This window comes from Chamaea fasciata, unplaced genomic scaffold (genome assembly GCF_029207755.1).
Source record: "Chamaea fasciata isolate MVZ Bird 193981 ecotype frontalis unplaced genomic scaffold, bChaFas1.0.hap1 SCAF_7, whole genome shotgun sequence".
Classification (NCBI taxonomy): Eukaryota; Metazoa; Chordata; class Aves; order Passeriformes; family Sylviidae; genus Chamaea; species Chamaea fasciata.
Window position 1 is genome coordinate 32,224,826 of NW_027094092.1, and position 14,268 is coordinate 32,239,093.

The 14,268-nt window shown below is 36.0% G+C and overlaps 1 long non-coding RNA gene across 1 annotated transcript; it reads right to left on the minus strand.

Annotated features, from left to right (window-relative positions):
- Window positions 1-5,713: 5,713 nt before the first annotated feature.
- LOC136291759 (uncharacterized) lies at window positions 5,714-8,875 on the minus strand. Its single transcript, XR_010721697.1, has 4 exons — window positions 8,715-8,875; window positions 8,074-8,197; window positions 7,208-7,357; window positions 5,714-6,718 (listed from the first exon to the last, which is right to left on the minus strand). It is a non-coding gene; the product is annotated as an uncharacterized lncRNA (long non-coding RNA).
- Between the last annotated feature and the right edge of the window lie 5,393 nt (window positions 8,876-14,268).

Below are 14,268 nucleotides of genomic sequence, written 5' to 3' on the forward strand. Positions count from 1 at the left end.
GTATAGCTGTGTGGTTTGCAACTTGCTTGTTGGTTTATTGGTCTAATTTTCAGTTACTGAGGAATGCTATTTAGAATGCAGAGAAAACCTTTCAATCCCAAACGAGCATGTCCAAAAAAAGAAACAGAGATTTTACTTTTAGCTCATCTTCAGATTCACAAGGGACAATAAGGGAGATTCATTAGGCCATTTGTTACTGTCATCTGCCATGATTCAAAATGAAATACTAAATGTTTCATGGACGCAGAAAAAGAGCAGTATTTGTCTTTGTGTTGGCTATGCAAAGACTCTATGGCTTTCAGCCTCCATACAAGAGGTCTGATGGATGAAAGGGGGAAGGGTGGTGCCATCTGAATGATGATGGGCTAATATCATCATCCTCTTGTCAGCTGTAATAGGCTTTTCCTCACAGAAATAATTCATAAAACCGCTACATTATATTCTATCCCTGACAGGCCCTATCTATCCTGCAACCCAGCAGGCTCACAACTAATAAGAAAATATGTGGTTCAGGAGCCCTGAAAAATTAAACAGGTAGTTTATGAACAATTTGTTTCATGGGGATGTTTATTATGTTTATTAAATATTGAGCCTTTAATGTTTTCCCAGTACAGATGATATCATAAAAATGCTGACTTAAGCCTCAGTTGTGTTCTTAGAAAGTGGCATTTTATAGCTCTTGTACTACCCAGTAAATAACTAAATTGCTGTGGTTTAGATGTATACACAGAATAGAATTTATAGGGAGTGAGTATATTTTTATTGTGGATATGCAGTGTATTTAATATATTCATAATAGACATGTGCAAAACACAAAATTATCGATCCTGTCCTTTGGTTTAAATGCAGTTTTGAGAAGACCAGTATTTTAGAGCCTTGAGCAGCGAAGGTCAGGCATTTTTTTAATTGACTGTACCAAAGGTGAAGCACTGAACTTAGTGTTTGGAGTGTCAAGGCAAAAATACGTGTGGCAGGAATAGTAGCTTGTAAGTATAATTTTTATAGAATACTTTAGATGTATCCTTATTAAAGAAGAACCGAGATAAAGTGGCTAAAGCTATTGACTAACACCAATATGCTAGTATATGTTTCTGTAAAACAAGTGAGGGGTGCCAGAATTTGTTACCCACAAAGAAGGCATATTTCCAATTGCCAGACAGAGTGCAGGATTGTCTTCTGGAAAAGACCTGGAGTGCAAGGGGGAAGCATAATATGCAACCAAACCCTTTCTATGTCCATACCTTTTTATTCCAACTCGTTCCTCAGAGTTTATTGAATAATTAATGATTCTGCAGCAGGGTATGAAAACTGGCAAGTAGAAAACTTCCATTCTTAATGATTTTGTAATAATAAATAATACTTATGATATTAAAAAGCTGTACTCCACAGACATATAACAAAAAGCATGTTCATGACATGATTTACAAAAAAAAAAAAAAAGAAAAAAAAAGGCAACCACAAAAAACCAAACCAAAAAAACCCCCAGATCTTTCATTTAGCCTTTCAGGAATCATGAGCTGTGCCTGAAAGAAGGCATGAGCTCATGAGCTATTCCTGGTAAGAAGGTAGGCTCTGCAATAAAGACTAAGATCACAGTGCACACAGATAGAAACTATCTAGAAGCAGCATGACTTCTACAGCAGGAAATACTGCCCCTGTAACCTGCTGGAGTCCTGTCAGTAGGCACATGGATTAAGAGGATACAGGAGCCGTAAAGTATTTGGATTTTCTAAGAGCCTTTGACAGGGTTAGTAAAGAAACCCAGTCACCATAGGTGTTGAGAGAGTGTGTTTTATAGATTGCAAACTGGTTAAAGAATACAAACCATACAGCCCTTTGGTTTTTTTACAGAATGGATATTTCATTTTCAGCAGTGAGGTCCCTGAGGGATAGACACTGACACTGGTTTTATTAAACATTTTCATCAAGGACCTGGAGAAGAGAGTGTGCAGTGAAATCTCCAAGTCTAAGGATAACATGAGGCTATTCTGTGTGGTCAGAAGTCATTGGCAGCTGGCTGAAGTAACTTCAGAGCTCAGAAGGAAGGTGGCGAAACTGAGCAGAGAAGTAATATGTCAAATGAAATCCAATGTTAAAAAATCTAAGGCAGTGCATCGGGGAAGAATAATCTAAGATGTGCCTCATGATGCTGAATTCAGAATTACCATCCACCAGTCAGCAAGAGTCATCCCTGGCAAGTCTCTGAGGTCACAAGCTCAATGTGCAGTATTAAGCAAAATCAGCAAAATACAGGACATCATCAGAAAGGGTTTATCAGAAAAGATAGAGTACATAATTTTTGCTGCTGTACAAAAATGTGTGTGCCCACTATTTTGGTGCTGTGTAGAGTTCTTGTCTCTGTCTCAAGAGACGCTGTGAAATTGAAGGAGGGTGACAGGAAGCAATTAAAATAATCAAGCAGATAGATCAACTGTTTATAAGGAGGATAAAAATCCTGGGATCGGAGAGATCTGAGGAGAACTGTAGTTTATTACCAAGTGGATAATCTGGCTGTGGAACTGGTAAATATATTCCACACAGAATGAGAGCAAGGACCTCACTAAATTTTGTACAAGTCATCTAAAGAACAAATGAAAGAAAATACTTCTTTGTGCACAGTCTGAATCACTTAGAGATTTACCTCTACAGAAGGCTGTGAAGGACAAATCGTATGAGCAGGTTCAGAAAAGAATTAGAAAAGCAGAAGGTCCATGAACGACTCTTACACAGACTAGGTAGGTATCAACCTTCTAATATCCCTTAATGCGGCTGTTCTGCTAACTGGAAGAGTATGAGGGGAAATGAATATAGAAAGCTGTGGGGTGGTGTGTTGTCCACAATGTCCCATGGTATTTTCAGAGGCAGAATACTGGGGTATTTTGGTTATAGGTCTTGATCTATCTTTGAATGTTTTTAACATGTATTGATTATATTGACGTCTAGTTCACTTTTCATTTACCCAACTTTCACATTTGTGCAGTTACAAAGGCTTTAGGTTTTTTTCTCTTCTGATCAGAGCACATGAAGTACACTGGACACCAGGTCTGCTCTCCTCTCTTTCATATGCGTGAAGTTTTAAAAGTTGGACTCATATCCATACATACACAACACAAAATTTGAAAATCCAAGTAAAGAAAACCATGTCAGAACAAAGAGTAAAAGCTTTATTCGATGACTTAATCCTGGAAAACCAGTGTACCTTTTTAAAATTCTTGCATTTTCTTTCACTTTTCACTGAAAAATGTTTGTTTATTGCTTGCTTTTACAAAGGCTTGGCACACACACTACTTCTTTTGAACTTCAATGTAAACAATAAAAGCTTTTCCCGGCTGCCGCCTGCCCTCCGCCCCAAATATCTTTCATTTTTTCCCTAATGGAGATGGAAAAAATCTCTTGTCATATGAAACGTTTATGACAAACTTTTCAAACGGAAAAAAAAAAAGAATAAAAATATAATATATTACTAACTGTATGCCACATGGCTACCTTGCTGTCTCTGGGTCACATAAACTCATTTCTATAACAACCTAGTTATAGTTGTAGGTCTTCAGCTATAAGTCCTCTTCTGAAAGAAAATAATTTACTCTATCCATTGAAGGAGGAATTGAAGGTTTATAGGGCACATTTGGGATACTAATTCCAGTCTCCCTTTCACAATTCACCCCACTTTTTAAATGGAAATTCAGCTACTGCTAAAAGCTGACGAAACCTGTATTGGTCCTTCTCCGATGGCAAGCCACTTTTCCAAAGCAAGGTCTCCCTGCTGGTTGGAGGAAGCTGTGTTTGGCAGGAGGACCACTGCGCAAAGGCACTGTACATCTTGCCTGTCAAGCCAGAGGGGCAAACAAACCTGGGGATGACCCATGGACAGTTTGTGTGCAGAGCCCCATGGTGTCAGTGGTCACTCTCCATTCCAGGGCACTGACTGCAGGAGCATGTGCTGCCCTTCTTCTGTATATGCAGAAACATACGCCTTATTATATGCCAAGCATGTTGCATGATCTGATGTGCTCTGGAGAACTTGGAGGCTGGTGGTGTTCTGTGTCACTGATTTAAAGAAATACCACTCTCAGTGGCAGGCAGTTGGAAGCAATTAATTACCAATGGATGGCATGTACAGCTGTTGCTTATGTATGGAAACAGAAGAGAAATTAGATTTAATTGGTTTAACATAATGAAGAAAATGGCATTTATTTTATTATAGCTTTTATAAGCTGAGATACTTGAATTTCATTTTCATAATTTTTTGGATATAGTTGGGCAAAATTCTCTTGACAGATGAAAAAATCCCAGAGGAACAAAAATTGAGGATGTTCAACTGCCTCATTAGAAATTTGCAGGATCAGAGTAACATACATATTAGACTAATGAATTATTAAATTAAATATTTTGCTATGTATGCCCATTTCTGCAATTTGGGCTAACTTCCAAATACACATCAGACAGTAGCTGTAATCTTCTTTTTTTTTTTTTTTTTTTTTTTTTTTTTTTTTTTTTTTTTTTTTTTTTTTTTAAGAAATTCAAAGTCCAGATTTAAATAGGAAGAGCTGGTGTAATTTACTAAATCATGGTGAATAGATATTTTTGGTTTTGATTATATTAGACCAACTGCCATGAAAGGATAGTGAAGAGAAAAACAATTATATCTGTATGTGAAATGTAAACATATTCTATAAGTCCAAACCAAATTGAATTACAACATATCTATAAAGCATTTCTCTTAACAGCTCGTATTTGACTGGATTCTGCTCCCACTGTCCATGAAGTAACTGTGAGGTTAAATGCATCTATTTCCTTAGCTCTTGCTATCATTATAAAGAGAAAAATTTAGTTCCATGTGACCCTAACATTTAGCTCATTAACGTTTTTGAAAATACTCCTTGTTAAGAGGTGCTGTCTGTGTACAAAGTATTGATATGGTACTGCAGCTATTAAGCTTTATAATTAAACACATTTCTACATTACTGTCAATTTAATGCTTACTTTCTAATTGTTTAATGTGAATAAATGCAATATAACCTGCATTCATGCAGTGCTCTTTTTGAAGACATATTTGTAGACCTGTTTGTAGACATGTTTGTAAAAATTACTGCAAACTAATATTGGTGATGTAATGCTAAGTTTATTTTTCACATTCACAATTAAAGAAAAAAATCTAGGTACTGCAGAGCTGCGTGCTGTGCTGCATGGAGGGAGACTGATGTTGAAATGCTGGGGGAAAAATACTTTAAATTTATTCTGAATACAAACATTTCCCACCTGATTAAAGAGACCAGTTGTATTTTACCTTCAGATTATATCACCTTTTATAATGCCAACCATTTAGATTTTTTTTTTTTTAAGAACAACGTCTTATGTCCCATTCCCTGCCTATCTTTTTCTTGTGTCCTGCCCATGATAGGGGAGCTGGAACTAGATGATCTTTAAAGTTGCTTCCAATAAAAATAACTCTGGTATTCTATGATTCTCATAAATTATTATAATGAGACTTCATGGAACTGTCAGGCTGCATGTAGCCTGTCTACAAATGTTTAAAGACATTTTAAAAATTTGGAATGCCAATGAGTGTTTCAAAGAGGGAAGGGAAGGGAAGGGAAGGGAAGGGAAGGGAAGGGAAGGGAAGGGAAGGGAAGGGAAGGGAAGGGAAGGGAAGGGAAGGGAAGGGAAGGGAAGGGAAGGGAAGGGAAGGGAAGGGAAGGGAAGGGAAGGGAAGGGAAGGGAAGGGAAGGGAAGGGAAGGGAAGGGAAGGGCTGTTTCAGATCTAGGTTTAATTTTTTAATTAAGCTTTTTTTTAAATTTGTGTTTACATTTCTCATAGACAGGGACAAACCTAACCCCTCAGTTCAGGGGAAGGGAGAAAACCAAATCTAGATATGAAGTTCAGTGATTTCCTTTATCTCAAAAATAGTCCTGGAACAGAAATCTTGAACATCTAGAAAAGACCAGAACCAGTCTGTTCTTTCTACAGTGGCTAAAATTGCTCATGTAGTTCCATCCACAACCCAGTGAGACAGAAATACCAGCTGCTGGATATACCATTATAGAATTCAAAAGGGTGTAAAGTGCAGAGCAAATATTTCAGAGTGGAAATCAGTCTCAGACAAATGCTGTAAATGATTTACTGAATCACAAAGAAAGGTAAAATTTTAATAAAAGCCTGAGTTCTACACTTGTATATCCAGGATTTGATCAGCTGATTTTGGCAGCTTTTTTAAATTACTTGTGTTGAGAGACAAGTATGTTCTGTAAAGTAAAAATGACCTCTGCATGAGAAACTGTACATTATACAGAAAGTTTGCATAAACACAATTAATGTAGGATTCCTTACTAAAACCATAAACTGATGACAGCTATTTTCATTGTGAGTATTTCTGTATATCAGAGTGTTGTGGAAAAGCATAGCATCCTATGCTACTAATTCACTTTATTTACCTTTTTAAGAAAAGTCTCAGATGCACTTAGTAAAAGCAGCATGTACCTGTCTGTCAGTAGAGCAGCCTTTAGTGTTTATTCACCTCCTATTCTGCAGAACACATGCCTGGAGCAGCTGGCAGATGCATTCAGGGAAACAACTCGTCCCTGTCAACACCACCCAACCTTCTGAGGCCAAGCAGGCACTTAGAAAGTCACAAATAAAGACCAGTGTTTTGTTTTGCCAACAGCCTGGTGTGTTTTTCCCTCCTCTTTTGTTCGGAATGTGCAACACCATCAAAGGGACCTGATTAGAACAAAGGAACAGGGATCACTGTAACAATTATGATAAAAATGAAAATGCATAATAAAAAACAAACCCCAAAATCAGGAAAATAATGCCAGGTGAAGATGAATACACATCCACTGGGAACAATTACATAGCAGATGCATCCAAAAATTCATTATCAACGTATAATTTGACATGTTCCTAGTAATGTTATTCATTGCATTTACAAATAATTCATCACAGGTGTTGTGAACTAAAATGGAATACAAGATCCTTATGTTATTCACTAGGACAAGAGGAAATGTCCACTTTGTAATTGCACATTGCATTCAATTTTATTAAAAGGTTTTGTCTTTTGTTGTGTAAATTCTTCTGCCATGCTGGATAAATTAGATATAAAGAAACTGCTTTCTTTCTAAAACATATTTATTCTCACCAAAAGAGTGATAAATATACTATCATTTCACTTCCTCTTTATATTTTTCTTTTTCCTCAAAACCAAAGTACCTGATTTTGCAAGCTCTGTTTTGTATTGTTGGTTTCACTGCTTTCAGTTACTTCTGGTTTCTTCTAATGTTGTAGATCTCATTCCTTTGAGCTTCTTTTTAATAATCAGATCTTCTAGCAGAGACAAGTCCTGTTCTTTCAAGTGTAGCACTATTATTTTAAATAGAAAGGTATATGCATTAATAAGTACACCAGGGATTGATGCAGGATATTTTTTCTTTAACTTGACTCAAGGCAAAACTCTTATTTAAACTTTTCATTTATTGTTTTAGGATTAATTCTGTATTGAAGTTCTGCCTAATTTTACTTGTGTTACTACAAAATCCAATCATAAGTAGAAATTAACAAAAGGCAGCATTTAATTCCAGGTCAAATTCCATAAATAATGACAAAAAACACCCCTGCATTTCTCTTTTAGTCTGAAATTCATGGAAAAGATTCATTGGCTTTATTACAAAGCTTTATTGCAATAGTATAACGATAATCGATTAATAAACACTTGGTACTAGAAAGCACCCAGCACTGTGTTTTTAATCCTAGAATGCAGTGCCAAATAGAATGTTCAAGCACATATATATATAGATAAACACACTTTTGAAAAAAGAATAATTAATGATTAGCCCCAGCCTGGGTAATATGTGCTGCATTCTGATCATATTGTTCTGTCAGGAATTTCAGATCACTGGTGTAAACACAGTTGAAGTTTTTTTAAGCTAATTTTTGAGCTAGAGACTGGTTGCTTCATATTTAGTTCTTCATTAAGACTTCTCCTTTCTACTTTTGACCACTACACCTGATGCAGGGTTTTGCTGTACAGTGATGCAGTAGGATTTTACAGTTTTGCATCTGACCTGCTCATAGCTCACCTGGCTCCAGCATGGCACACACAACATATGCCACTCAGGGAGCTGAAGATTACAACCATCTGTACCTTATATAGCACGGTGGTTTGCCGTTGATAAAAACTATACAGTAGGCCAGAGAGAGACACTGTGAAAGCAAACAAGACAAATTCACTGATTGGAAGATTCCACTGAGGAAACCATTCAAACAAATTAGCAGAGGAATTGAGTTCGTCTCCCCACTGCCAGGTGAGTGTTGTAAACACAAAGCTAAAGACCGACATTCAGTTTCTGTGTGACAAGTACTGCATGAAAAGGGGTGAAGACTCAGCTGGACTGAAATCCTCATCACATTTCAGAATATATATGGTTTCAGGCATAAAGCACCTGTTGAAGTGAGGGGCACTGAAAACTTGTCAGCCCTGGATGACTGCTTAAACTACCTAACTTGGTAGAAGTGAAATGTTGTCATTGACATTTCTTCAGACTGGCATGTTTTGATTATGGGGAATGATTTCCCTTCACCTCCCACACTCATTCTTTCAAAGAGGGTTAAAAACCTACTTTGAGTTACACATTTCAAGCTAAGATTCTTCATTGGAAAAAATATGTGCTTCCTTGTAAGGCATATTGACAGAAAAAGGGCTGATTTTTGGACAAATTACCTCTCTGATGAGGGACATGAAGAATCGCGAGTGTCTTCAGGTTTGTGGAGTCTGCTAATTAGTAGCTGTACATTGCTGATGTATCATAGCATTAGGTTCTTCAGGTAAGAACTTGAAAAAATTATGAAAGAACAGCTGACATTTGAAAATGGTCATCAGAATTTCTCCTCTGTTCCCTGGAGCTGCTGCTCACCACATTCCTCAAAGAAATCACATTCATCTGCTACCTGCTCTTATGGTTAGTCAGGATAAGGCACCACCTCCTTGTGGTAGTGCCACCAAATCTGTACAGCTGAGGGCAGGAAACAATGATTTGAAATCAGCAAATTACCTTTTCAGTAATCTGATGATTCTTATTGGTCATGACAATGTTGAGAGAAGCTTTAAAATTTTTCTACCTTCTTAAGGAACAGAGTGGTACTACTGTACGATCCTTGTTTTTCCAAAGAAGAAATACTTTTTATTTTCAAAAATCTCTTACTTTTTAAAAAGAGAACCATCAGGTAGTGGGATTTATATATAGTTTATACACATTTTTACTGCATTGAATGCTCCAAGTAGAAGTAAATAATACTTAAAAAGGAGATTCAGTGATTAAACAAAAAATTTATAGATAATCCAGTGCAGTAAAGTAGGAAAATAAAAATTTGGTCATGAAAGCTCTGACAGGTTTCACTCTTCTGTAGGATATTCTTTTAACATAGAAAGCTAATCTCCTGCAACCAGACTCTGCAAGTTTCCAGTATTTTTTACCTCCTGAAGTAAGCTAGGATCCAGAAACATACTGCAGGACAGTCTGCAGAACAAAGATCCAGTTTTAAGATATTAAATCATGAAGATGGTCTGTGTAAGTCACCAAGGACATTCATGTGTGTTCCTTTCTAGTGAAACCTGTCATGAAATGAAGAGAATGCCCTATCTCTTAAAGAAACTGTACAGTACGAACCCATCATAGTTTTTTACAAGGGAGAAAAAAGCCTATGCTAGAATGCAATATGAGATAGCTACAGACTAATTTAAGGATGGGAAAACGGGAAAACGGAAATGTAAAACCTGGGGAGAGCAGGGCAGGAAAGGAAAAAAGAGCAAAAGCGGACCAGATTTCTCTTAGTGAACTTGCCTTCGCAGTCCCCTTCTGCACTGCTTGCCTGTTTCTTCTTTTCATGAATGCAATGATTTTTTTTTTTTAATATGAAGATAAGCAGAGAGATCATGCACCAAAGTTTCACAATAACAATAGTTTTTGATGTTGACTACTTACCATCTAATATAGGTAAATTGTACTTTTTGTCACCAACATTTTATGCCAGTGTTTTAATGTGGACAATCCATGAAAGGTGACTGGAACTTGTTGTGATTTGCTTCTGAACACCTCAAAATATAGACATTTGCACAGTAACTTCACAATTCTGTTTGTTGTGCTCTATCATAACGTAACTCACCAACTCATGCTCATTCTGTATACTTGTCTAGAAGCAGGAGAAAACATTCATTAAAATCCTCATCTTACTTTAGGTATTTTTTCTTTGGTATATTTCAAAAAATAAATTAATGAAGTGGTGGAAGAAATGGGGAATAAACTAATATTACGATTTTATTACATGAATTGCAATTATTGCAGAACTCTTTTTTCCTCTAACTCATCATGTATAACAAAGCTATCATTACATCTGCATGTTTTATAGTGTATCTACTTGAGAACAATATGTCAGTAAGCATCAGTTTCTAGGTGACTAGAGTTAAAATCATTCTCAATAAATCTTCTTTTGAATCTTTTCATGCTAGTAATGTTATATAAAAGTGTAACTTTTTTTCTTTTTAAAAAACTGATCAACCCACAATTTAAGATTTGGTGAACTTGCACTGCCACTTGAAATAAGTAAATAAATACAGCCAAAGGACAGTGACATTTATGCTTACATTTCCTTAAATAATGTAAATAAAGAAGAAGATAAAACTAATTTTTTAATATAAATGGCTGAAGTGTATGAATACAATACATTTTTTATGTTTTTATCATTCTTGCATTTAAAAGAGTTAATTTTTCAGGTATGAAAGAAGTTACAATAAAAAGAGAATTAAGGAAATTAAACAAAATTAAGGGACTTCCTATTTACACACCCTCTTCCTGCTCTCATTTGCCTGAATTTTATCTGACTTCAATCCCACATAAACATCCTGTCAGCACTTCCTCCACAGGTAGAGTGACCTCCTCCTGAATGTTAAGAATGACGTCACCTGCATGTTCTGTACCATTTTGCCACAGTCATTGCAATTTCACAATTGCAGGCAGTAACATAACCTGTCAGTTCTTATGCCAGGAGACTTGTCTTTTTTTTTGTCTTTGTACAATAGTATAAAACGTGTCTGTAAACTCTGTGATGTTTATAAACACTTCCTCAGATTCTCTATGATTTTTGAAAACCTTTTGTTTAAATCTGCCAAAATGGGGTAGATTAATCACCCTGGCAATCATTTTTTGGATTACAATGCAGCAAGCATTTTTTATTGGGTTGGATATCTACAGCAAAATAAATATGGTGTGTTCATAAATGGAAAAGAAGTCAAAACTCTTATTTTATGTTTCATGATAACAAACAACCACAGATATACTGGGATCTATTTCCACCAGATCCACAAAATAGCAGACCTATTTTAGGTGGTATATCACACAGTACTGCTAATAGGTCTCTTCTGGGAGTTTCCTGTCGTTTTGCCAGAGGAGCTCTCCTAATTCAGTTTTACATTGTTTCTCCTGAGGTAGATGATTTGAGTAAATGAGGTTCTTGGGACTGGTAGTTGTGGTCACGGGAATATTTAATGGCAGTTCAACATAACATAGCCTAAGAATTCTTTCTCTCTGTAGAAGGCATATCTGGGTGTTCTGAATTTCCTTTTCAATAGCAGAGAATTTATTGTCATTATGAAAAAGGCAAAGACTGCCTAAGATAATTAATATGTATGAACGCTAAGCATCTGACCAAGATCTGAAAGTACAAAAAGCCCTTCTTTTTGTTGCCCTAACTTTGCCTGCTTTTCGTGTTTGCATTTTGTTCTCACACAGCTTCAAGAAAACTATGTATATTTTTAGAATTTATCTTTTTGTTTACATATTTCTCCTCTGGGAGGAGAAATGTGATTGATGGTAGTCTTCACCAATGAAGTCAAAGAGCTGGCAACCTATGTAGCCAATCTTCTGCCTTCAGAAAGAACTGTGTATAAGATAGAGTCAAAAAATTAAAGTTAAAACTTTCCTGCTGACCTTCCTGCTGCCTGCTTCATTATTTTGTGTCCCAAAGTGTGACACTTTTCTTTCATCCCTTTCTCCTTTCTCCACCTGAACTTTTTCAAAAATATAAAGAAGTAAAAATAAAAATTTTCTATATGAACAGAAGAGCTCAGGCTTCTGAGCTCTGACTAAATTTTTAGTCTTCAGCCCCACCTTTATCCATGTGGTGTCATGTCTGGTGCATTGGTGCCTTCATGCACATTTTTCTTCTGTTGGCAAACTTCTTACAATCTGGTATTCCACAATCTTCAATAGGCTGACTATACAGATAACAGCAGTCTGCCTTGTTTTTTCCTGTGGTGTCTTATATAAAGATACTTAATGTAAAGGTCTTGAGCTGAGAAATACACAGAGGAATGAATATGACTTGGTAAAAAAGGTAAAGGTGATAGGGGCCATCTGTAAGGGGAAAGAGACAGTGTAGGGTGGTGGCTGTTAAGGGTGGTTAGCTGCAAGGAGAACTGTCATGCAAGGTCTAGCAGAGAACCAGAATGTGGGCTTGACATATCTCAAAGGGATGAAAGCAAAAGAAATCCTAAATACCACATGCAAGAAAAATGTATTTATCTGCAATTAGATTTAATTTTGAAAGATTATGGTGATGACTTTTAAATTAACTCTTTTTTGCAGTATAAGTTTTTAGTAAGGAATTATTCAAAACAGCATATGACATTTCTTACACTGGAAATGCTGTAACAACATAAATGGCTGTATTTTACCTTTATCCTATATGGAGGATACTAGTCTTGAAATGGTATATAGAAATAGTATATTTGCAGAGATCGTTCAAAAGACTCTACAAAAAAAGGTGTGAAATAAAGTATAAAATGCCTCCTTTTTATTTTCTTTTTTTTTCCACCTCATTTGCCTTAAAGTCTTTAAGCAAGAAAGTATAACTTTCATGTCAATAAAAGAACAAGACATTGTCGCCAGCTAGGAGATAGCTAGGTTTATAGTCATTAATCTCTATTTGAAATATTCATAATGTCTAATGTCTGGAGAATTATCTAAGACGTCAACAAATTTATTCTTGAGTTCAGTAAAATTTACAATAAATGCGGTAGAAGTTTACACATATGCTCAAACCTAACACATACCTATACGCTGAAAAATTAAAGGAGTAGAGTGATCTTGGGAAGCAGAATTCCTCCTGATCTACTCATTTACTTAGAGAACTTTACAGTTGCTATACATGATCTCAGTGGTATAGAGAGCACCTAGCAGTGGGAACAATCTCTTCCTGAATGCCATTGCTTGCTGTGGTCGTACCCTTACCGAAGAGCAGTTCTTGCATCACCTGTGCCCTGACAGAATGGTACTGAAGTAATAGGTACATCACAGACCAGTTAAAGGACAGAAGTGCAAGAAGTTCAATCACAAATTCAATTTTATAAGTATACAAGCTCTTTTACTTTTCACAACTATTTGTACAAGATACTCTGTTTCTCAGAATGTTTCAGGGTGCATGAACACCTGTGCAAATGTGCACATCGAATGTTTCAAGTCCTTCTCTTCCTTATGTATATTTCAACCATGCAGACAGAAGGAAAAAAAAGTTATTCAAGTGAATAAATATAGGCAGAAATAATCAAAACTACAGTCTTAGTAGGTATTCATGACAAACCACAAGACTTAAATTGTTTGCATAAAGAAGAGAAATAACTTGGAAAGAAAATCACTTTCAAAACATAAAAATCCCCATTTATATAAAATCTGTGAACTGAAAGTTTGCTAAATTTATTAAAAAAACACCGCTGCAGAAAGGAGTTTACATAGCTGAAGTAGTTCTGATAACCAAGCTCTGATAACAATGCAAACAACTTCCAGTATCTAGAGCTTTAACAGTATTCAGAGATCATGTATATCTTCCCTGCTGGTATTTGTCTAGTGAAAAAGAAGAGATATTACTAAAATACGCATAAAACTAGAATGAAATAGTTTGTAAGCAAAGCAGCTCAAAACCCAGAAAATAGTATCTCAATCTTCCTGTATTCTTTTTTATTCACTGCACCATAGCATGAGTAATTTTGAAACTGCAACATTCCATTTATTGTACAATTATGTTCTATTATTTTCCTGTTGCCACAAAGCTTCCATGAAAACACGCTCCATATATGCCTAAGCAGTTTACCTTGTATGAGTATTTGCATTAAATAAATGAAAATTTACCTCTTTCTAAAGATATCATGCCGAGACATGAAAGTACTCCCTGCTATTAGGAATGTGCTTGTACAGATCTAAAAATTGTAAATGAATTTGTAGATG